The sequence below is a fragment of the Ciconia boyciana genome, chromosome 7 (assembly GCF_034638445.1).
Source record: "Ciconia boyciana chromosome 7, ASM3463844v1, whole genome shotgun sequence".
Classification (NCBI taxonomy): Eukaryota; Metazoa; Chordata; class Aves; order Ciconiiformes; family Ciconiidae; genus Ciconia; species Ciconia boyciana.
The window spans coordinates 59,259,261-59,280,859 of record NC_132940.1 but is presented as its reverse complement, the minus strand read 5'-3'; the positions used below and the strand labels follow the sequence as shown (position 1 = coordinate 59,280,859).

The following is a 21,599-nucleotide window of genomic DNA, read 5'->3' as shown; positions in this document are numbered from 1 at the left end:
ATAACGTGCACACCAGAGAAAGCTTCACTGCTACCATGGCGTAATAGGTACGGGTTCATAAACAAGCACACAAGCTACCTGCTGGCCCATCCAGGCAGTAGGCTTGGAAAGATATATGTATACACAAATAACACGTGGCTTGATTTGCATACTAATTAATCTGTAATATCTTATTTGCATATATATTAATCTGAAGGTGTTATATAAAATACTTGCTTTTAAGGAGTGCTAGTGCGTACTTGACAGACAGCATGATAATCTTCATTTTAGGTTAAAAAAGGAATTAATAATTACTTTGGTTAATATTAAAGAGCAAGTTCAAAAAGAGAAATGGAAAACATCTGCAGCCTCGAGTCATTAGGGCAAACTCCATTGAGGCCAAGGAATTTATTCAGCCTTCGCAGTTCAGCGAGGTGACTCAGAGCTTCCTTCTGCAGAGTCAGATGGGCTCATTGTGGCCCCGTCTCCCCCTGGGCAGGTCGCTCGTGCCACCAGCCACAAAAGTATGCCATGAATGTGGGTAATTCACCCTCAATTTAATGTTGTCTTTCCTCCTGGAGACTGCAGCAGCCATCACAGGCAGAGCTGCAAACAGACAAGCACGGAAGGAGGAGATGTTGTCTCAGCTAAGTCAAGGCAGGGAAGAAGCGGTGGGAAAAGCTGAGGCGGTTCTGCTCAGCTTACAGCCTGCCTGGGGCCCGAGGTGGGCAAGGTGGAAGTGTGAGGAGGCTACAGACCATTGCCCCAGCCTGGCTGAGCATTTACACTGAAACAACATGAACCAGATCTGCTGCTTCATCCGAAACACAACATTTCTGTAGAGTTACGGCCAGTCCGAGGGCAGTTTCTTTGGGAAAGCTTTGGGGACCCAAGGCTTCCAGGGCACTTTGGACCACATGTGAAGCTGGACACAAACTCCCGGGTTTCTGACCCACATGCCTGGGGATGGGGTTTCATTATGGGAAAGGGAATTCTCAACTAGAAGGTCTTAAAAAATGCCTAAACCCATTAAAAAAATTATTTAGTGGCACTGGTCGACTAAATCTATGACCTCAGACATAGACAACTTATGCTCACGTTACTGTGGGGTGCGGGTGGGCATTTTCTGCTTGTCCCGAGCAGCACATATGGATGGGGAGAGGGCTCTGCAGAGGGCACAGTGGCTGGAGAGGGATCCCAGCTGGGAGGACTGCCATTGCCTCCACTTTTGGGCAGCATTTCTATTCACGGAAAGGAGTTTGCTGGACAGGAGCAATATGATTTCAAGACAACTATTATTTACTGTGCAAGCTGCCATTGCAAACTGTGATTAAAGGTGCTCCTTTTGCTAAGACACAGCTCTTTTTTACTGCAAGCTCTGCCTTTAAATTCTGCTGATATTTTGAAAAGGACAGGAGCAGAGGGAGAGCAATGGGGGCAGGAAAGCATCTCCAGGCAGGCCAGGTTTAACTGGATGCAAGCGCGGTGCGCGCTCTTTCTTGGGGCAAAGATGATGGCTGTGGTGGCCAAGGGGACTGATACGGCTGTGGATTTTGGGAAGAAGCCTGTAGTGTTTGCATTTCACGGAGGGGAAATCTCACGTACTGAGTGATATGTTCCCAGGTGGTGTTATAGGCCCATTTAATCCAAAAAATATTTAACAAATCTGTACTGACATCAGCTCCCGGTAGGCTCATACGTTATGGTGCCGTGGAGATAAAATCAACCCCATGTGATTCCTGTCCTCCTTGGTGGGGTGACCGAAGGGACTCCGCTTACAAGACCTGGCAGCTGCAGGTCACTTTTGGGGACCTTGGCCTGTGTCATACGGCAAGAGGAGGGGAGAGGAGAGACAAACATCAGCCTGCTTAATGCCCTTGCTCTGGGAGATCTTGTCCCGGGGGAAAACCTTGCAAATCCTGCAGCTTGCAGAGCCAGGCCAGCATCCTGCACACGAGCGGGCTCGTGCGGAGGCAGCTGCCTTCCCCGGTCCTGCCCGGCCGCAGCTGTGCTGGGGGTTCAGCCAGGCCAGGGGGAATCCTCCGCACAGAGGGCTGCTTCCTTCTCCTCTACGCAGCTGGTCCATCCGACTGCCATCTGGAAATACCTTTCCTCCTGCTTCAGTGCCAAGGAACAGCTTGCTTACACCTTGCTTCTGCACTACCCTCCATAGCCCTCCCTCTTGCCAAATTCCTCCGTGCAGTCCCCAGTGAAAAGCACAACTCCCTCTTCACTTATTTGTTTTTACTGCCTGTCTACAAGCTTTCCAAAGAGCGCTTCATCCTTAGAAAAATATCCTTCCCTTTAGCACTTTGGATGCTGTTAGCCCAGCAAAAGCCTTTAAGGGATATGGATTCTGGATGGCCACAATTTTAAAGAGGGCCTAGAGAGACCATAGTGCTAATTTTAAACAGATGGGCCTTGACACTAAAAGATACCTTGATTAAATTAAATCTGTGCTCAGCAAAGCTCTGACATAACTACAGTGACCCTATTTATAGGAGATGCCATTGTACTGATAATCTGTAATACAGGTACTCTGCTCAGGTTCAGTTTGGTATCGCCTGAAGGAAATAAACAGCACTGTGAAAACGTAAAATCTTTTTTTTTTTTCTTTTTTTGAAGTGAGTTAAGCAGCAGGTAAGGGTTTCTCTGCGAGGAAGGAATTACGCCCACGTAGCAAATGCCATGGGAACGGTGGTGCTCCAAGCACCCCTTCTCAGCTGCCTCCACGGGGAGCTCCCCAGGGAGGCCCGGCTGTGCCGGCTCCTATGCCTTGGAAAGCACTGTAGCACCGGAGAGAGCTGAGAGCAAAAATGCAAAATATGCATTTAAACTTTAAAAATTAATGTTGACATTTATTTAAAAATGTGAGTTGGCAGCTCTCCAATGGTTCACTGAGTACATTAACTTAGTCAAACGCCCATTACTTCCTCCCCTTCCTACTAACAAGAATGTTTTGAAAAGGCGAGCTTTGCAAGCTTTGCATGCTCTGCAGCAAAGCGTATGCCCCTTCCTTTTTTTTTTTCCTCATCTAAGCTGCTGAATGCAGAGGCTATTTCTAGAGAGTGGATCAGAGACAGGCTTGAAGAAAATCTAGATCAGGACGCTCTAAAATTTAGATGCGAGAAAGGATTGTCTCAGGGCCAAGATTCAGAAAACAGAAATGTGGGCTCAGTCCTGACTCTCCTCTGCCTCTGTGTGCATCTCAGCAAGTCACCCAGCATCCCCACACTGCTTCCCACCAGCCCTCCCTGCAAGGCTAGGAAGCCTTGGTATGCTTCTCCGTTCAGTGGGCTCTGACCTTCACTAGCATCTGTGAGAGTCACAGTGATACAAATAATTTCCCAGGGAAGTTCATACCTAATGTTGTCCCTAGATGCTATCCCGACACGGTAGTGACCCTTGGGTCTCCAGCCAGGGCTGTCCCTCCCCTACACGAGCCCCAGCTCCCAAGCTGTTCATGTCAACAAACACCAAGTCCCATGCTTTAGTGGTACCATCTGTGATATTTGGGGTGCAGTAGTTCTTTGAATACAACTGTGCAATAATGAGCACATTTTGCAGCTGTCTTTTGGACATGGGAGATGTAACTACAGAGCTGCTTGGGGAATTTCTAGTGCATCCGCTGTTATCACAGCATTCAGACATATGAGCTGACAAATTTTGTGGCTGTAAACAGCAGAGGCTTGCTGAGAATCTGGACACTAGTGTATAAAATGGGAATATTTTCCTAACGTGAAGACAAGTGAGATCTGTATGGTCTTTCCAGGCAGTCTCTCAGCCCACTGGAAAGCCTGCAGCTGCTATAGGGGAATAGTGTAATTCCAATATTGCCAGCTCCCATAAGGACTTAGCACTGAACAGTGCATTAGATACTGGTTTCAGAAGCTAGTTTTGTAAGCCTATGGAAATAGGTTTTAGGCTACACTGCTTCTGTAATGAAATGAGAAAGGAATACCCTTAAATAAATCTTTTATGATTACGGGTATGTTGTCTATAGACCTCTGATTTCCAGACCTGCTCTGAGCAAAGAAACCAATTAATCTCCGGAAAGAGAAGACAAAGTCACCTCCAACTGTGCATTTCCTAGTAGACAACAGGCCAGGTTCTGTGCTCCTTTACTATCAAAGAAAGGCAGAATAACTGGAGTCCTTGGCTTCAGTCCCACAAAGTTACTTCAGGGTCACGCCAAATCAACAGAGATCAGATTTTGACTCAATTACAGCTTTTAATTATTTCCCCCCCGAACATACATTTTGTAAAGTTTTCTTCAGAAAAAAAGGATGTGGTTTCATTTTCAAGGAAGCTATGCTGAAGTGCATAAGGAGCCGAACCCTGTTGTGCCAGTGATAAACCAGAGGGGAACCGCTGGCATTCCAGAGGGAGGAAGGGACCAAGAGAGGCGAGGCTGTACGCACCGTGCATCCAGCCCACCTCTGCTGTAAGGGCTACGTACGGCCAACAAATGCAAAATCCCTTGGCGATGCATCCTTCTACACATTGCTACTGCTCCCATAGGTTACATCCATATTACTAAATTAATTAAGCCCAAGCGGAGACAAGTCAGCACCTCCCGTGCGATGCTCAGCACAAGCGGGCAATCTGCGTTGCAGCGGGGTGTCATGTTTGGGGGCCTCTCCTTCCCCCTGCGCCAACCGCAGCAGCAACCTCGGGGCTGATTTGAGATGAGACTCCTGCTTTATTGACCCTATGCACTTCTACACAAAGAACCTTTACATTGCTTTGGAAAGAATGGGATGGATTTTACGCAGATGGCAGGAAAATAACATTGCAGATAACTGCCACTGAAAGCCCTGTTAGACTCTTTTGCTGTGCAATCTCTGCCGTATATTTTAGCAAAATACTCACCCTCCACTCCAAAATCTCATTAAAAAACAATATTAAAATGGAAACATTCACCCTTCCTATCTCATAAGCTTATTGCATGTGTTACGTGTGGGTGGTGAGCATGTTAGGTACAATTTAGAGCATAATTTCCTGAGAATTGAAATGTCACCAAGAAAAGGATTGTAAATAATGAAACTTTGAAAGGAATCTGTGATCTTCGTAACAGATAATCATATTTTAATTCTGACTTATGGATCATCCAATTGCCTACAGTTAGGGAAAAACAATTCTTTTTCTTATTATATGGAAATCAGATGAATCAGATGAAAAGCCATCAACATCACAACTTGCAAAACATATACCAATGTTCGGTGATGTGAGCAAAGCCCATGAATCTGCTTCAGTTTGTGTCCCTTTTTATTGGTTTTTCCCAAATATTTATGAGAACTACGTTCATAAAAATGTTGGTTGAAAAGTTTTCTAGATTCCATAGATCACAGAATTGTTGAGACTGGAAAAGCAAGTTCATGGAACAGCTCCTACTGAATTAGGCTAGTAGGAGAAGCTGGGAATCACTTTTCCTCTCTGTCGGTTTTTCAGAGTGCCAGCCAAGTACCAAAATTAGTATTAGATCACATCATTGCTCAGACATGGAGTTGGAAGAATGGCTATCAAATGGTAAATAGTCAGAGTGAATAGTTTATCCATAGCCCCAACAGGCAGGAATATGCTGGCATAATGCTTCAGATCTGATTTGAATATAAAAAAAAAATACAGAGACATCAAACACTGCTTTAGTATCATTAGCAAGAGTAAAAATGGACAAAATGCATCAAATAAATTATTGCAAATGCTTTGCCTAATGACTGATACCACAAAGACATGCTGCAGTGTCCAACAAAAACAAGGCCAGAGGATTTCAATGCCTAGACATGTTTTGATTTTGGTTTAAGCCCATCTCTCTTTCCCATTGTTTTCAAAAGCCTTGAAGCTTTATACTAAGCAACTGCCAATAGCTGGGCTTCTTGCAGCTGGAGGACCAGATCAGTGAGAATTTCTGATGTAAGCATGCTTTCAGCCCACCACCAACAAGCCAACAAGGTAAAACAAGCCAAAAGGGAAAGAGTTTGTGTAAAGTCCATCACTGCTGCAAAGCAAAGCTGTATCTCAGATTGTCCATCAGCACATGGACAGAGAGCAGAGGACCTCAGGATGCATTTGCAGTTCCCCTTGCCAACAGCTGCTGAATTATACACACACTGATGCGCATACACATACACACACATCATGCAAAGGAGAAAAAAAAATAGCTGCAGAACTAAAACTCATTATAGTTATAGTCATAGTTATAGTATAGACTATGACTATAGACTTATAGATGACTATATATGATTTATATATGACATATAGACTTATATAGACTTATATAGACTATGACTATAGACTCATATGACTATATGACTATAACTATAGACTATAGACTATATGACTATTATATAGTCATAGTTATAGTATAGACTATAGTTATAGTCACTATAACTCCAAATAACTCATTTCATTCACTGTGTTCTCCAGCACTCTTATTTCTGGTCCCCCACCATCCTGCACTTTGCTAAACAAAATCAAGATCAGTGCTTTATAATTCTCTTCCTGAAAGGGACTGTACAACAGTGTGGCAAGAGCCCTAAGTTATGCACCCAGGAACACTCCACAAACATCAATAGTACTACGGGAACGCAGAGCAAGTCCTCATCGCTCCTAAAGGCTGGATCCCAGTTTCCACTGGCCTCGCAGCAGGGTCCCTCACTTGCCCCCAGAGCAGCCGTGCAAGCTCTGCTGGGTGAGCGCCTGCGTCCCCGGGCGGCTGGTGCTGGGGAATGCCCAAGACACACCACAGCCTGCAAATAACTGTTCTTCCTCTTCAGTGGCTAACCCAAATGTTAGGGGGGAAAAAAAAAAGAAAATAAATCACTTTGTATTGATGCAAAGCAGCATTTTCCCATGTTTTCTTGACAAGAAATAATTAAGCTAACAAGCCAAAAAGAAAAAACTATCTGTTTAAGATCTGACTAAACAGTCTGTTTGTGTGTTTGTTAACCCTTCTCCTGATCAAAGCTGGGCTACTCTGTACATGAGAATACCATTTTGAAAATTAAAAAAGGGGTCAATTTTTTTCCCCCTTCTCTTCCCTTCTTCTCCACCAGCCAAACTCCCAAACAGTTCCCTGCCAGACACCCTTTGCATCTCCGTGACCTCCCTTCCCACTCACCTCTTCTTTTTTCCAAGCTTTCCTTTTGGCTGAGAACCCGTCCCTTTGTGGGGAGATGTTTTGCCATAAAGACATGATTGTTTGAGATTTCAGTATCGGCCTAGTTTAGCATTTGATGTCATTCCTTCAATTACTGACACTGAATCGCCTTTGTGTTAAACAGGACAAAACCAGGGGAACGAATAAAAAATCCCATCTATGCTGATACAAGACCCAATCAGAAACCATCAGACATACCAGCTTCATTCCATATCCTCCAGAAAAAATAACCTTTCCACAGATTTAGACCCCTGATGGCAACCACAGAGTCCCTCAGGTAAACACAAGGAGCCAGAGCAAAACGTCGTTTCAGGCCTGTCCCAGGACGCTTTGTGCCAGCATGTGAGACAGTTTTACTGTCCAAAAAGGCAAGTATTTGTGTGAAAATGGACATTTCCAAACAAGAGACAACGTGAATTTCTTACATGCTGCAAAACTGACTGGTAATTTTTTTAAATAACTACATATGTTTTATTATCTTGGACTTTTTAATGCCTCACATCTCTAATTGTAGTAGTAATTATTAGCTCAGTTAATGAAAGCTTTGGAAACAAGATTGTGTGGGAGTATTTCAAGTCATGAGTTAAGTCTTTTAACTCAGTAATTGCCAGTGATTAATTCATTTTTTCATTTAAGCGCTGAAAAGCTGAAATATTATTTCCTTCAACTGTATTTGTGCTTGGCGGTTCTGAGTTAATTACTGCTCTGTGAGCACTTTTAAATCAAATTCAGAGATTTCCAGGTGTATGTATCATGAGGTCCTGGTAAATCCTTCAACATCTGCTTGGAGAAGGGTTACTGAACTTGACTGATGATGCTGTTCTTCTGAAGGTCTATCTGTTACGTACCTACAGCCATTAAAGGCACTACAAGTGCAGTAGTAGGAAAGAGCTTAGGCTTGTGGAAGTTCTCACATAAATAAGGATTATACTCATGAATGTCTGGTTTGGAAATCATCCACCTCAATTTTGCTGGATGGAGACAAGGTCTTGGTCAAAGCCCTGGAAAAATACAAGTATGTGCATAAATCACTGGTTCACCGGCTACGACTAGTGGAAGCCACACTTCCATAAGGAACTGTAACAACTGCAGCTCACCGGTGAGCTAACCGAGCCTGGGGCTGGGGCTGATTTGGCCCATTTCTGTAATTTTAGCTCCAGATGTGGTTCTTTTACCTGAGCAGCAGGGACTGACACCGTGCACAAAGAGAGGGACGCAGGGGACAGAGGGAGGACCAAGGAGGTGCAAAGGACGCATTGCACCGCCGGAGCTCCGGCTGCCTGTGCATCCTCAGTGCCACAGAAACAGGGGCTCGGGGCAGCCCAGCAGACAGGCAAGCACTTCAGCTGCTCTCCTAAATCATGCCTTTCCCAGAGTACTCCCTGATTCCCTGCCAGAACCATAGGGAAGCATCTTTTCTCTCAAAGACAGAAGGACTGAGGACAGGAAAGAAACCAAAAGGGCATTTTTTTCAGCGGCAAGGAATAATTTTTTCAACGCAAGAGAGAGCATCTCTATCAGAGTGCTAATCCTCCTGCTGCGTGTCAGCATGGCTCTTTATCTGTCCCTAGCAGCAGATTTCCTCTTCCTTAACGATGCTCCCAAGCACTAACACGTCCCCAGGCTGCTTCCTGGCCCAGTAAAAATTTGCTTTCCTGGTTCAGGGCTTGGGAACCTGCTAACCCGGCATCCTCCTCTCCCTGAGGGGGACAGCGCACTTGCCAGTGCAGCACTCTGCCACGACATTGCAGCAGAGGAGGAGTACTACCACGGGGGAAAAAAGCAGCCGTGTCAGTAAAGGACTGACCTATGTTCTGGGCCTCGAACAATGCATTTTACAATTTCTGTAGTGCTGAAGCCCGCTCCTGGGTCCTGATCCTTACTTCCAGCACAATTTCTGTATTTTCTCCGCTGAGGCTCAAATATAAAAGCCCTAAGAGCAGAACTGGGACCCAACACTGCCCTTTTCGAGAGCAGAAACAAGAACTCTAGCTTTCCCCGCTCACACCGAACAACCCCGAACCACCATGCAACAGTGTGCTCTGGCTTGCCGCGGATCTTGCTGTCTGCCCAGCCCAGCGAGGCGGCTCTAACAGCAGAGGCAGTCAGCACTGCAGCTGCGGCCTTGAGGTTGGGCCACTCTTTTTGGGAGAAAGGTTTGAGTCCCCTCAGTGTGGGGTAACCCCACCACTGCCTCCTGCTCCCCCTTCCTTCAGGATGCTCCAGAACACTAACGCATCCCCAAATGCCTCCTGGCCCCAGTTAACTTTTTTAAGCCCTGCCACCAAGCAATGATAGCAAGCAACCCCAGTCTGATCATCACAGCTTGCTCCATTTCCTTTTTTTTTTTTTTTCCTGTTGTTTTGTTTTGAATGGAATTGTCAGATGCTCACAATCTAGGTGAGCAAGCCAGGATCCTGATCCTAACTGGAGAGAGGTCTCCGCTTGCAGCCCTGATGCAGATGCTTGCACATCACGACATTATTTAAGGCACAGTCCTGTACTAGGTATGTCCTGTGGCTCACTCCAAGCTGGGGATGTTGCCTAGATCTCCACTGCGCACTGTGCAGGAGAGAAGGCAGACAGCCCTGGGTCCTTGATGCCACCCTGGGTCTTACCTAGATGGTAGAAATGGTGGCAGCCACCTTGAAAATGCCCAAACCACTGAGCTGATCTAACCCTCTGCCTTTGGCAAAGCCTGGCAAGGAGATGTGAGACCTTCCAAGCTGGACAACTGTTGGATCAACCTGCTCAGATATGAACCTACTCAACTAGAAGTTGGATCTGGGCCAAAAAGAACTCCTCCCCTTTCAGCTCTCTATCTCAACTAGAACATTGTATTCCCATATTTGTTGTCGTCTATTACTCCTTATTGGTAATCCAAAATTTATTAAAAATTAACATCTGTCAACCAGAGACACTAATCTCATTCAGACTTTTAAAGTTCTTTGGTGCAAATTATCCTGGACTGTTAAATCCAAAAAACATAACTCTACTAAATCTTGTTGAGCATTTTCTTCAGTGGCTATTAAACTGCAAATTATTTCCTTTTCCTCATCTAGTATGAGTACAGCTCCCTGCTTCTGTTCAAAAACAGCACAGAAAATTTTAATCAAACTTGCTTGGTTTTTCTCTGCATCATTACACTAAATTAAATCAATAACTTTCAGGTGGGAGGGAGAAATCCATGATTTTCTTGTTAGCTCTTTGTGCAATCGTCTTTCTTCATTAGAGACACCTGAGACCTGTGTCAGAATATATGTTAATATATAGGCCAACTTTTAAACTGCTTTCTTTATTATTCATGGTTTTTGAGTGCTGTTGCTAACTGTCACGTCAGAGGGCTGGTGGGTTATAAGTGGAATCATTAAAAATAGCTCATTTTAGTAATAACACAGCACTATTCATATTTTATTCAGTATTTAACAGTCCACAGGAGACTCTCATGCTTTCTTATTTGCCAGAGTGTCTCTTCTAAATGTCATTGTCAACCATTCACATCCAGTTCATCCTCCTGAGCAAAATGGGTTTCATAAAGCCTACCATAACCACAGAAGCTAAACAGATGGTACACGGCATCCCTGCAATTTCCTCAGGCTTGAGTTTCATCCCTTTAAAATAACAGCTCCCCTTGAAGTAAGCGTGTTCCTTTATATTAAAACATGAAATATAATTACAGAGACTATGGAACAATTCACTCACTCATTGAATGAGTAAGATAAATAAACGCAGGAGCAGGTAACTAGACTGGGGGGAGGTTTGCAGGTTTTCTGCTAGCATGTATAGTGTTGGTTTGTTAGAAGAGCACAAAGGGTCTCAGCCTTGTGGGTTGGTCTTTGAAAGTACCAGCTCTGAGACACAAGCTCACAGCTCCAGCTGCGGAGCTTTTCCAGCTTGCTCTTAGAGCTGCCTCTTCCTCATCATGCAGAAAAGTGATGTGCCAGTCCCCCTGTCCTACCTCATAGCCCAGTGTTTAGCTTAAAATCATGCCAAAGATGACCCTGGCTAATGCCAGACCATGAATAACAGCAGCTGGGTGCACGATGCTCCCACGCGACCAGCAGCGCCTTGCTAGGCAGGACAGTGCCTGCAGACGGCTGTACAAATGGTGCCTGGGGATCCTCCTGCACACCTAAATACGCATCCCTGCCACGGTGTTGATTCAAGGTGGTCTGGGCTATATACTGAGAACTAGACTCAAATTTAAGTCTCCGTGTTTAGACTTGCTGGAGCAGCGTTTGTCTGAAGCTAATCAACTCCCCATGGCGATTCCTTATCACGCAGAGATGAAGAGAGCGAATATTTCAGTACAAGATTCCGAGAAAGCAGCAGTGACCTGAATGTCTCAGTGACATGTCACTGCTGGCACACGTGCCATCACACACATTTGCTCCTTAGCCTGCGGACACTGGTTGTGGCTGTTTCATGGTGACGTAGAGGCTTGTAGCGCACAGTTTCTGTTATCTGCTAGCATGGCCCCTGTGCTTCGCTCCCACCAGGCTTCAAAATCTTAACCTGTGCTTCACAACAGCAAGGCATCATTAGTCACATAGGAAACAGAACAAGAAAAGTGAAGGGAAAAAGTGAGAAGAAACATGGAAACCTTCAGCTCTGGGCTTTTGCTCTGATGGAAAATTAAACTGCAGTCCACCTCCTCTGGTCAGTTAAAAAAAAAAAAAATTTGGGTCGCGCAGTCGGGGTGCGGGCAGCCTCATGCAAACAAGACCATGGCAGCTTCATCCTCGGCAGGACCAGCCCTGCTCTGCCTTCCCTCCCCATCGCCCGGGCAGCCTCTGCTGTCCCACTTTCCACATATGTTTGGAAGAAAGAGGAAGGAAACGGAGTGCCCCTCTGCTGTGAGCTTCTCACCCCAGCAGTGTAGGACATAGCCCCCTTACAGAGCGGCAGCATTTACTGCCACTGGAACAATCAGCTCCAAGTGTGGGTGCCTGAACAGAGACCAACAAAGCCGTATTTGGTCATCTCAACAGATGCTGTAGTTTAAACGCTGACTTTTATAAGAGTTCAGCACCTCTGAAAATTCAGGCCATTTAGGGGATGTTCGTAGCATGTCAAGCTCCTGAGCTAGTGCCAAGCGAGTGGGTATGTCTATATGGCACAGCCACTGCTGCCCTAGCCAAGACTGGTGCTTGGGCAGCTGTGGGCAGCGGATGGAGAACTGCTGGTCTTCCCAACAGTACCACCAAAGGACTCAAAAAGTTCTGTGCATCGGCCCCTGTCCACTGCCTCTCCAGGAGCAGCTCTTTGGGGAGCTTTAACTCAATTATCATGCCACTACTGTTCTTTGAGAAGTCCCAACCATGAAAAGCTGCCTGTGGGTATTTTGCAAGTTGGCTACCCTGAAGCCTGGATTACAGAGGGGAATTAAAAACGTTGGTCCATGCAACCATAGTTTGGGATGACCAGTTCTATTTTCATCTCCTTGCCCATCTGATTTATTTGGATTATAAACTCCAACCCTTACTACAGTTTATACAGTTCTTAGCATAAGGAGAGGCTAATCTCTGTGTGGGTAAATGCAATATAAATTAGAGTAAATCAACATCACAATAATATATTAGTTAAACTGTTTCATTCAAGGAGATTAAGAGAAGAAGATTATACTGGTATTAAACTTTTTAAAGTTCAATAAATGCAACCTACTTGCTTGTTCCTTTTTCCAGGGATATTATTTTGTTGCAGGTTTATACAGTGTCCTCGCAATGAGCCTCAAAGCTCTTCCGAAGGATCCCCCCTCTCTGATACGACCACCTCTGGGGCTGGCCCACGACAGCTGTTCAGCATCACACAGGGACACTAGTAATAATAGTACTTGCAGCACTTACACAGCATTTTATACTTTCAAAGCTCTTAAATTAATTAGTTACAGGGCTACAGTATGGATTCAGCCAGGATGTGAAAAAGAAAATTGTATCCAGTGGAAACTACAGGGGGAATTTGGGGAAATGTAATGTAATTACCCAATTTGGAATCTGGCCAGAGCACCGCTGCTAGAAACACCATGGGATCTCTAATGACCACACGTGGTCAGGACCTCGGCTTCGAGTCTGCTCCAAAAGATGAGGAGAGCCCTAACAAAATGTGCTCAGTCATCAGGTACAGGAAAGGGATGATTATACAAAATCCAATTTCTGCCCTAAACACCTCGCAGCTACGGGCACCGGGCTGGGCTCGGCAGCACCACAGGAGCTTGTATTGAGTCAGACCTTGGAAACTTAAAAATTCTTTTCAATTAAACAGTTCCAACTTCTGGTGATATTTACAAACGATCAACCTCGTAAGTCCATTAACTGGACTTAATTGGGTTAAAATCCCCAAGCAATTAGTCATCTCAGCCATTCCCCTCTGACCCACCCCAGTGCACACGTGTGTACCCTCATTTTAGCTAAAACAAGCACATCAGGTGGTTGCGTTGCTGAGTTACAGCATTGCTCCGTGCCAATTTGGAAATGTTAATGCCGTGTAGACATGCAAATGTCACAAGGGGCCAATTTTAGGATGCACAAAAGAGGGACCACTAATTGGAAGGAAGGGGGAGAAAGTGATTACAATTCCCACTCACCTCAGTGGTGCCGCAGGAGAGAAAGCAAAATGCTGACAAAAAACAGTCAGTCTTGCCGACAGTGTTTGATGTATGCCACATATTGGGCTGGTGGGGAAAGGGACATTTCAGCTTCACAAAATGTGGAGGGTGGTAACCCCACGTGCTGGTTTGGGGCAGAACACCCACAGCTCGATGCTTTTCACACAGCTGGATTTCTGCAATTTTTAATTTCTCAGCAATACCCAAATGTGGATGCTGAGGGATCTTTGACTGATTTTGAAACACAACATGCAAAGAGGGGCTCCTGGCAGCTGCCTGCCTGAGCAGCCTGGGAACTGAGCTTAGTCCAGAGAGCCCTGGAGCAGCTCAGGGATGATGTGGGGAGAAAAGGGGGAGGCGGGCAGCTTGCCTGGCAGACTGAGGACCAAGGAGTCTTTTGTACCTGTCAGGGAACTTGGATTCTCAAGTCTCATCATCCGCTTCCACGCTGGCTTCTGACTGCTGAAGGTGCAGGGAGTTAGAAGATGCTTTGTTACAAACATAAAAAGAAAAAAAAAAAAAGGCAAAGTTGATTTCTTTTTCTCAAAATATGTTATATTTTGTAAACAGGGTTTTCCAACATGTTGGAAGAGAGTTTCTCACTAGCTCTTCTGACAAGTTGCTGCATCCCTCGGCTCACCAAGCGTTACTCAACCCTCCATGGCTGCAGCGCAGAATGAGTCATGGCACAACTCGCCGCTTGGCCATGTGCACGGCTCCAGCCGCCGGCAGGCAGCTCCCAGCGCAGGAGGTGCGAGCAGCCCGTGTGTGCGTAACCCACTGCTGAACAGGCCAGGTTCACCCTTGGAGCTTGGTGAACCCACTCCACTGCTGATAACTGCGTTCTGCCGCAGCCCTACACCTGGCCTCACCCACCTCAGTGCTGTACCCAACACATCTGCTCCTTCCTTCTCCTTGTCTCCTTCTCCTTGTCACCTGAGAGCCTTCCAGGAGAGCCTCAAGAGACTTGAGCAAAGAAGACATATTTTCTCCTGCCCCATATTTCCTTAGGGGAAATTTATAGAGCTCACTGTTCCCATATGTGTACACCTGGTCCAATGCCCCACCAAAGGCTGTTAATGACATTCCCAATCTTTGCCTCCCGCTTCAACGTGTGAGATGCACAGGAGCTTTAGTTTTTCCAGTGAATGTTGGTAGATAAGCAATAGAAAGCACACAATGGACAGCTCTTGATAACGTCACACTCTAACACATAAGCATCACTCCACTAACTTCTATGGGTTTACTCTTGCTTCATGCTAGCATAAGTAAAACCAAGCTCAGACTTTTGCCTCCAACTCTGGAGGATTCCCATCTCTTGCAGTCCTTTTCAATCCATAGCTGAGCATGTCTGGGGTTTATTTACCCAGTATATTAATTCTGGTTGTGTTTGCAAAACACCGTCACTGGTGGGGAATCCTCTCCATGCCTAAACCACTGCGTTTGCCACACAAATGAGTCCCAAGCACAGATTGCCCTGCGTACACGTTTTCACTCAGCACCACCAACACAGCCCCGTTTTAAACAACAATCCTCTGCAATACTAGTCTGTTCAGCCAGCTATAATTAGATTGTTCACTCAGTACCTGGCTTTGACACACCTTTAGCAATCATCATGTTGGCACTTCTCTGCTGTGGTTTTCCAGGCCTCGCTTAAGCAATAGGGGTGCGACAGGGACCCCGTTACACCCAGCACTAGTGTACCCACAATAGCCTCCTCTACCCAAAATGACCACGCCACAGTAACCAGTATTTGAACGTGGGACCTCCAAGGCATCTTCTGTGAAATTAGGATGTGGCAGCTGGTTTTGTAGAGTTGAAAGCACCCTTTTGTTGGATTAAAACTCATTGCTCCTTGGACTATAACTTGGAAGTGACCAAGCAGCAGGGAGCTGGAGGAGGAAAGAGACCTCTTCTCATTAGAGGCTGCTCCTTGTTGGGTGCAAATAGCAAGTCTGAACCTAAACTACTCTGGGTGACACAATGGGACGTGGGATCCAATCTCAGCATGATGGATGCATCTGCCATACCTATGCTGTAATGAGCTGCCAGGTCAGGGGGGCATCAGCAGTGCTGCTAGTTTGCTTTTACTGAAAAGGGCTCGGTGCTCTGGTTTGGGTAATGAGCTCCCTTGTACGCACAGAAACAAGCACAAAAAACCTGCAGTGGGTGTCTTCAGCAGCACAGGCTACTGCAAACACCTCACATCTGACCTCCTGTCACTTCACCAGCCTTTCACAAAATTTGGAGTCATATTCATTCTCTCGTCTCTGAAGTGTTCAATATCCCGACCCTAGAACACCCACGCAGACATTTAAAGTTCCCAGGTACAAGGTGTTTCTCACATCGCTGCTGCTTCAGCACAATGGAGCTCTCCCTGAGCAGGGGGTTTGTCTCTGCAACACCACATTTTCTGTTTGAGGCAGCTGGAGGTGGTGGGACAGACAACTGGAAGAAACAAGCAGTGCGACACTTCCAGCACGAGGCTCCTCTTCCTGAATTAGCTATTGTTAACGTAAACAAGTATACAAATATATCCCTAAAACTCTTCCAAAACCAAGGAATTACTGAGCACTTTCTCTCCCAAAAGCACTTCAGAAGGACTGAGGCACAGGCAGGTGCACTGTGGGAGCTGCACAGTCACTGCCGAGAGGAGCAGGGCACGGCAGCCCGCAGGGAAAATCATTTCACGGCAAAAACTCAAGGGGAGAATAATCTGAGGGAATTCAGCTGTCTCAGTCATTCCTGTGGCTTTGTCTGGGCTCCTTTTAACGAGGCCCAACAGTTCATCACTGCCCTACCTCTCTCCTTACAGAGAAAGCTTTGTAAGGCCGCACGTCTCTCCTGATTCTCTGATTTCCCTCTTGCAGAAGCCAGAGCCTCACTCCAGCGGGTGGCTGGTGGGGAGAGAACGGTGTACCGAGTCCTGGGCTCTTCAGGGGGAATGAGAACATAAGAAAATGGGTTGTAGTGTATAATGAAGGAAAACGCAAGCCAACTACAAAAGCTAACAAGGTCCATGACATCTCTCTGGGAGGGTCAGATGCAAATGTGAGGGACAGAGACTTCATGGTGCCTGTTAATGGGGTGCACACAGAAGCACGCACAGTCCATCTGTACAGACAGCCTTTGCCCCCAGGGATGTTGCCCTGAACTCTCTGCAGCCATGCTGGTGACACAGGGCATGAACCAGTGGCTTTTGACTGTCAGATGGCACCAAAACCGAGACGCATCTTCTGTGGATGTTTTCATTTTTTGCAGTTTTTGTAGAAGGATTCACTGGTTTGAGCTAAGGTACTCCCAAGAGCACAAATACATTTCATATGTTTTCTTGTAAGTAGATATTTCAAGGACAGCCTTTATGTTATACCCAGTCAGGCACTGACTGCCAAAGAAATTAGGGCACGATGCTGGTATACTGACTTTAGCAGATCTCACAGCGACTTCAGTGGGAGTTGTGCTACGGACAGAGTGAGCAGGGCGAGAGAGAGAAAGGGCTGTGCGTGCATAGCCTGCCCTTGGAAGGGGCTGGGGCACCACGAGTCCATCCCTAGTCCGGCTTTACCCTCTTTCTGGCTGCATATAGTAGTAAATAATCACAATCTTAAAATGGTGCAGTGTATTCCCACAGCCTTCCACATTTCCTAGCCAGTTTCTGCACTCATCCTGGGTCAGGGTAAGCCAAGGGAAGACCAGAGGAGTTCTGACTTCCCAAATCAGCAGACAACAATAACAGCACCTGGCTTTGTTTCAGCGCTGTTTTGCTATGTACCCAAATCTCTCTCATAACACTGAAGCTTGGGCAGAAAACAGGTTGTCATGTCCCTGAGCTGTCAGCTCCCCAGGAGGCATCACCACCACCAGCGGTACCAGGGAGCAGAGCAACCCCTCTCTCCGGCACACAGCCTGCTCCACACTTCCACGTGATCTTCTTTTTACACCAACCCATTTTACTTTGCTAGATAAGTTATCTTTTAGTGAAAGGAAGGGAATTAGGTTTCATCAAGGAGCTTTTCAACAAGTTGTCACATCTCAGTGATTTAGGGTAGGCAGAACACCTCATATTCCCAGTTGCCCTCATGCCACCGCAAGCTGCCAGTCAGTGTGAAAGCACAGCCCACTATAGCATCTGGAAAGGTCAGAGTTGAAGCGTTTTCACAGAAAGATAATCAAGCCATAAGATAAATGTCTCATCAGGAGGAAATGTCAGCTCCTGAATGAGGACAGTTATTGTATACGACATTTCTTTACCTAAAGGAAGCAGGTTAATATACCTCCAAATTACTATTTATCACACCATATGATGTTCAATTTCCAGTGTAATTTTCACTGTGCTTTCTATAGCACGTGTGGAAATCAATTCAGAGATCAGTGAATCCTTACTTCTGAATTTTTACAGCAGCAAGTCAAAAACTAATTAAGAAAAGCCACAACAAAGCAAAAGACCATGTAACAAGGCAAAATAATATTTTGAGATGGGCATTTAAAAAAATGTCAGTCCTATGCAAACAATTGTCAGTTCAAATTTAACATATCACTTTAACATATCATCTTCCACAGCTTGAATGGGAGAGACTCGAGAGGGAGCGTGCTTTGGGTTCCAGCAGGGAAGGCAGAGGGCGACAGCGGAGAGGGGCTTAGAGCAAAGAGTTTGCAAGAAGCACAAAAGATATTTTAAAAAATGTCTTGAAGGCATCATCAGCAGACACTAGGTATAAAAGCATGAGAGACTTCACACAGGAGCCCTGGGAGAAGAGTCAGAGAGGCAGCTCGTTGTGAAGGAGGCTGACAACGGTGTAAGAATTGGAGAGGGCTGGAAAAAAAACACAAAAGCACTGTGAGAAAAGAGGGCAATGCTGCTCAGAAGAGCTGAAAATTTAAAGCCAAGTGCATTTAAGAGCACCACACATTAGGAGAGTGATGGAGTGACAGTGAATTTGAGACTCTCAGAATGAGGAGTAATTGCCTTTCAAGAAATATGCGACCTTTAAAAAAAAAAATCCATTGATGAACACTTTCCAATGGGCTCTAAAAAATAAGCAACTCTTTTCAAGCTTTTAAATGACTTGCAAAGCAGCCTAGATTATTTTTACTGCAACGTCCTCTCCTTCCTTTCCTGGGCTGAAAGTCCTCCTTCTCAGGTCCTGCTGCATGACGTGATGGGAGCCTGCCCACAGGGTCTGCTGAGACTGGTCGCCTCCGAAAGTCCTCCCTGCGCAGCCTCTGCCCTGGGGTATACAGGAATCAACTTTCACCAGCTCAAACACTTCTCCAGTAATTAAAGAGAAAACAAATGATGCTCAGAGGTGTCACTTAGAGCCCCGCAGACCTAACACTTTAATATTGCTGAGCTCTCTCCTGATTTCACTCTAATTTTTACAGCCCAACCCTGCAGTTTTACATTTCCAAAAGCTATTCTGTGACCAGCTCCCAAGCATCTCACACCTGATCAGGAGATTCAAACCGGCGATATTTCCTCCTCAGCAACTCTCAAGTCATTCAGGGAATATACACTAACCTTGCTGACAAGATCTACTTTGGGCCACGTTGTTTCTCACCCACCACCTTGCTCTAATAACAATTTTCAAAAGCTGTCAACAACATCGATCTTCCAGACTGGATGTTCTTGTCTATTATGTGTGTTGGATTACTTGTGCCACAATTAAGTCTTTATTTAGCTGAAGGCAGCTTACCTCCATGGCAGTGTGTCATTTGCTTCCTAGCAGAGTGGTAATCTAATCAAATAATGGTGTAGGTCTAAAAAATACATATGTACATTTAAAAAAAAAAAAAAAAGACTCCAGCAGTGTCTTGTAAGATGGACACACTCCGCATGGTGAACTATCACTCTGGTAGGATAATTGGTTTGGTTTGATCAAAACTGCATGCTCTTACAGAACTGAGCATCTGGCAGTACTCACAGCTCAGCATTAAAAAAGAAGATTGTCTTTGTCAAATCTGTCATGAAAACTGAAAAAGGAGAGACTGGACTGTACTGAGCAAAAATGAAGGGTTGTCCTCTAAATACAAAAGACTGTGTGCCTTATTTATCCTGGTGCTACACATTTAGTCTCTACTGTAAGTTCTCTACGTTCTCTTTTGATGTCTTCTATTAAAGAGAAGGAAAGCTGCTAGCAAAGACATCCCACAGAAGTCCTATCCATTTCTTCCTGCCTCTTTAGAAAGGCCACAATGACCTGAGCACTGTTACATCATGCAGGCAATGAAAAATGAAATAATGCTACCTCCACCATTAATTGGAAAATGCATATCATTTTATTGCCACCTAGTAAAATGACTCTTGAGGTCTACAGCTGACACACTCCAGGATTGCAGATAGGAAAGGAGGCAGAGACCACGGCAATTAGCTGCCCTGATGGCCTCATCTCACAGCCGCAGTGCTTCTGAGCACCGGGTCCTGCTTGGGCTGCAGCACCTCTTCCAGAAAATCACCCCACCTTGGTGGAAATCCTGGAAATAGACAGCTCGCCACTGCCCTGTGCCAGTTGTTTCTAAAGCCAGCTGCACTCCCTGTGACCAGCGTGCCAAGCAGCAAGATTTTACTGATTATTCATTATGTCTCCCAGACTCTCTGCACCTGGATCCTTTGTGGTGATACTTGAACACTCCTGCCATTTAAGAAGATCCATGTCGGATTTGACAGACATTTGTAAAAGATGCTATGCTTTGATTTGCAGAACAAAACCAAATTTGGTCTAGCATCCTGGCCATCTGGTGACTCCAAATAATTCTTGCATATGGCTAAAAAGGCTTGCATCTTTCACTTTGCTTTGCTGTATAACTTAACCACTTGTCACTTATCTGCCCTTCCACAGTCCTTTACTCTGTGTATTACAAAGCTTTTTGAATAAAAAAGGGACCTTTCAGCTGAACACAGCACTTTTGTCTCTGTTTTACAAGCAAAAATAAGATGACGCACAAGGGCAAGAGATGGCCACAATCACTCAGCATGCCAGAAAAAAGGATGTGATCCAGCTCTCTGAATCTTCTGCATCCACCTTGAAACAACACCACCACCAGCCCACTAACAGGCTTGTTTTGTTTTTATAAGGTAAACTTCTACTCTGTTAAAATCAAGAGAGGGAGAAAAAATCAGCCAGTGTCTTCATGACATTATACAGAAGATGCATCATCATCTTGACAAACATAGCTTTGTGCCCCATTGCTCTGTGCAGTACAATAGAAACAGACTTAGAAAAGAGCTGGCTTGAACCCTGTCCCAGCCTCCCTCCACGCCCTGGGGCATTCACAGTGCCATTTGGGATGTCCCTTCACCACAGATACCAGGCCACCACCTGCCTCCTTCTTGCCAGTACTACAACAGCCCCAGCTTACAAACACGGTGCTTTGGGTGACTAATGGGATACCCAGGGAAAATTCCAGCTCAAGTCCCCCCTGCTCCCTAGCTCAGCCTCAGACATGCAGCCTGGCCATCTTTACATGCCTCTCTTGCAAGGTGGGAAAACAAATATTCCTCCCTGAAGGGACTGTGACATCACCTGCTTTTAAAAGAAAAATGAGATTTCCATGCAGCCAGAACCCAATTTGCTGATAAAACAGCCAACCCGACAGCCAACCTGCAGGTATTGAAACAGGGGGCTCAGCTCTGCCCCCCAACCTGACGCTGTGGCTGGAGCAGAGGCAGCCTGCCCAAGCACCCTTCCTGCACCGCTGCGGTGGGAGCGGGTCCCAAACCCAAGTCTGCCAGGCAAGAGCCCTCGCTCCAAGCCACTCTCTGCTTTCTCTGGCATGTGTCAGATGGAGACAATCTGCCTGTTGTCCCAGCCCACCCAAAAACAGCACACCTCCTGATTTCAGCCCTGGAAACAAGAGGAA

At 45.7% G+C, this 21,599-nt stretch overlaps 1 long non-coding RNA gene across 2 annotated transcripts in view; it reads right to left on the bottom strand.

The window, feature by feature from the left end:
* LOC140654508 (uncharacterized) overlaps nt 1–21,599 on the bottom strand; it is a 57,614-nt gene that overhangs the window by 23,603 nt on the left and 12,412 nt on the right. For both annotated transcript variants that reach the window (XR_012043429.1, XR_012043428.1), the window contains exon 2: nt 14,146–14,230. This is a non-coding gene — a long non-coding RNA (uncharacterized lncRNA). The remainder of the gene's footprint in view (nt 1–14,145; nt 14,231–21,599) is intronic.